The following is a 3,260-nucleotide window of genomic DNA, read 5'->3' on the forward strand; positions in this document are numbered from 1 at the left end:
AGTAGTAATGCAATGGGAAAACAATGCAAGAGAAAAGAAAAAGAATGACATAATCAAGCATATTGAATGAATATTTTATATTTGGAGTCATTGGAGTAAATATGTCCATAGATGATACAATACATTCACATTACTGTTTTATACTTTTAAAATATAAAACAACAACGTGAATATGGACACATCAAAATAAAAGCATCCCAGCTTAATTTCCTCATATTCTTCTGAGTAAGTGTCGATATGGACTAGTATGAATCAGATAATCTAATAAATGGTGAACGTCTACCAGTATTTTTCCTCCAACCTAAAACCTTCATGATAACAATTGCAGCATATTGTTGAAATATAAGTAAAGTGCAGGTGCATTGACAGAGTTTCTCTAAGGTTCACCATGTTAAATGTCAGACTTTTAAAGGCCATTTTAATACCACACCAAATGTACTTTAATCCTTGTTTCATGATCATACTGGGCTATGAAAGTCAATCTGGAGCATACAGCCTAAATAGGTGTGGTTGTTATGATTGCCTCAATGTTGTGACACCTTAGCGACAAGTCAGATCTTAGGATATAGTGCTGTCAATTTCTTGACTCAGTGTCATGGCACACTTCCAGCTTTTGTCCTGTGAAACTGTTTCCTGGTGCATTCTAACTACGTGAATGTTGAAAGAAGTTCGACGAGTGATACGGTGAGTTATGACAAATAAGAATTGCATATATAACATATTGAACAAATATTCTATATATTTGGAGTTATTGGTGTAGATAATACAATACACGAATTCTGCTAGTGCGAGAGTGAATTTTGCTCGCGGAGTGACGTAAAAGCGCTCGTCAAAGTAAAATACGCGTGCGGCTGTTTGATTTTCGTGCACGCATGGATCTCATTTGCGCTCTCGGATTTTGACAGTGATTTGCCTTCATAGCCTTACGTCTTTTTCAACATAACTGTATTTTAAAATGCTTCTTTTTGGTGAGAGCCATTACATAAATGGCTCGTCACCGAGTCTTCCACAAGCTGCTAGCTTGACAACTGAGAGTACTAACAATCACCATGTTTGTTGTTTACGTTCATTATATGTTCGCGTTCATAATGCTAATTTTGGTAAAGTGACTTTTGAGGAAGGCCTGAAGGGACGGGCTGTCAGTGGTGGCAACTTGCGACTTTCTTGCGAGATGTAGCAACTTTTAGAGCTGGTGTTGCTTGCTACTTTCATTGGAAAAGGCATGGCAACATTGTGCTGGGTTTATCGGCTGGATGATTTTTTTAATCTAGCGTACTCTTGCTAGTTGCTCAAGATTACCAATCCTGCCTTCAATGTTATTTTACATTAAACATGACTTGATACATTTTGTATTTACCCACCAAAATTGCAAAACATCACACAAGAGACGATTTCAATTCCTCAAAGATTGTGTATTGTGATCATTGTAAATGTTTTGACAGAAATTGTACAAACTAAAATATATATCCCAGAACACAGCATGATTACATAAATACACTTTCTATAAATATGAAAATTGACAGTGCATTATTTTTGACACATGTATACCATTACCTTTGATATAACTTCCTTCAAACAAGGGTGAAAGTGATTTCCAGTGTGGCTAGTTTTACTTTTTGATTAATTTGACAGTAAGTAAGTTTATCCGAAGATGTAAAAGACTTCGACGACAAGAATCTTAGATTTTTACTGACAACAAAGTCATTTTTCATACCAGTGATGGCATTCATGTATTGATGTAAAGTCAAATGGAAATCAGCACTAATGCTATTGTTGGCTAGACAGTAGCCATGACAACACTACAAGGCAGGATGCGGTGATGAGACTCATCTTATGGCTTCCACTTGAAGCTGTCGTTGCTTCAGTTGGTGCAGCTGCAGTTGCAATCGTAGGTGCTGCTGTTGTAGGTGCAGCTGTTGTAGGTGCTGCTGTTGTATTTGCTGCTGTTGAAGGTGCGGCAGTGAAACAAACCATTAGTTTGACAAACATTTGTGCAACTTTTGACATTTTTGATCAAGTAGCACTCATAATTGCTTACATGCGGCAGTTACAGTGATTGAGGTGGGGTCAATGGTCAATTCGGCGACGTCTGGAGCGTCCATCAATGCTTCTTTAATCACAGTTGTATCAGGAGCAGATGTCGTGTTAAAGTCAAGTTCCACATCATTGATGATAGATCCATTTCTGCAGAAGGAGAAACAAAAAATGTAGTTTGATGTGTTCGATTTAAGCCACTATTATTGAATTGTAACAATTGTAAAACTGTATCTCTCAACATAATACCTGAATCTCACCACTCTTGAGGAGCGGAAGGAGGAAGGGAAGCTTCTTTTGTACACACGATCAAGCTGCAGAAACAGAAATGAAGTTGTATTTAAACGACCAGTGTGTAGGTTTGCGGGGGATCTATCAGTAGAAATGAAATAAATCATGCATAACTATATTTCATGAGTTTCGTCTGAAATCAGCTGTTACTATGAATCTAACTAAGAATGTGTTTTTGTTGGCTTAGAATGAGCCCTTCATGCCTATATAGGGAATGGATCCTCCCCACGGAGTTTGCCGTGTTGCAACACAGTGTTTATACATTAGCCCACAAATCAAATATTGGCTCTACAGGGAGCGTTTTTATGTTTGGTTGAGGTCATGTAGTTTTCCGACATGCTAGTGAGTCTGCAGTAATGTGAGCCGCGGTTTTGTAATCGCCGGCTTACGCTTTCCGGTAGGAGTGAGCGGAGGGCCATTCAGTTTGTTGGTCCCCTTAATGTCTCCTTCATTAATTCCTTCTGGAAATTTGAATATGTGACTTTTTATATTGAGTATGTATACTCTCCAGTAAGTTTTCAGTCCTTTGATTGGGTGCTTAAGCTCTGTGATAAAATAATTCAGTAGTTGAACCAGCAGGTTTTATTCGAAGTGTGAGACTTACCGCTGTCGTTACCATTTCGGATCGATTTTTGAAAGCTTCAGATGATGGATCGTTAAAAGCAGGTATAAAAACGACATTCACAGATCTGAAAGTCAAGGCCGCTGTTGTAGGTGCTGCTGTTGTAGGTGCAGCTGTTGTGGGTGCGGCTGTTGTAGGTGCAGCTGTTGTAGGTGCTGCAGTTGTTGTAGGTGCCGCTGTTGTAGGTGCTGCTGTTGTAGGTGCAGCTGTTGTAGGTGCGGCTGTTGTAGGTGCAGCTGTTGTAGGTGCGGCTGTTGTAGGTGCTGCTGTTGTAGGTGCTGCTGTTGTATTTGCTGCTGTTGAAGGTGCGGCA

At 39.3% G+C, this 3,260-nt stretch overlaps 1 long non-coding RNA gene across 1 annotated transcript; it reads right to left on the reverse strand.

The window, feature by feature from the left end:
- Positions 1 to 1,556: 1,556 nt before the first annotated feature.
- LOC306796718 lies at positions 1,557 to 3,046 on the reverse strand. Its single transcript, XR_013773071.1, has 4 exons — positions 2,930 to 3,046; positions 2,284 to 2,348; positions 2,039 to 2,184; positions 1,557 to 1,943 (listed from the first exon to the last, which is right to left on the reverse strand). It is a non-coding gene; the product is annotated as an uncharacterized lncRNA (long non-coding RNA).
- Between the last annotated feature and the right edge of the window lie 214 nt (positions 3,047 to 3,260).

The sequence above is a fragment of the Melanostigma gelatinosum genome (assembly GCF_949748355.1).
Source record: "Melanostigma gelatinosum genome assembly, chromosome: 23".
Classification (NCBI taxonomy): domain Eukaryota; kingdom Metazoa; phylum Chordata; class Actinopteri; order Perciformes; family Zoarcidae; genus Melanostigma; species Melanostigma gelatinosum.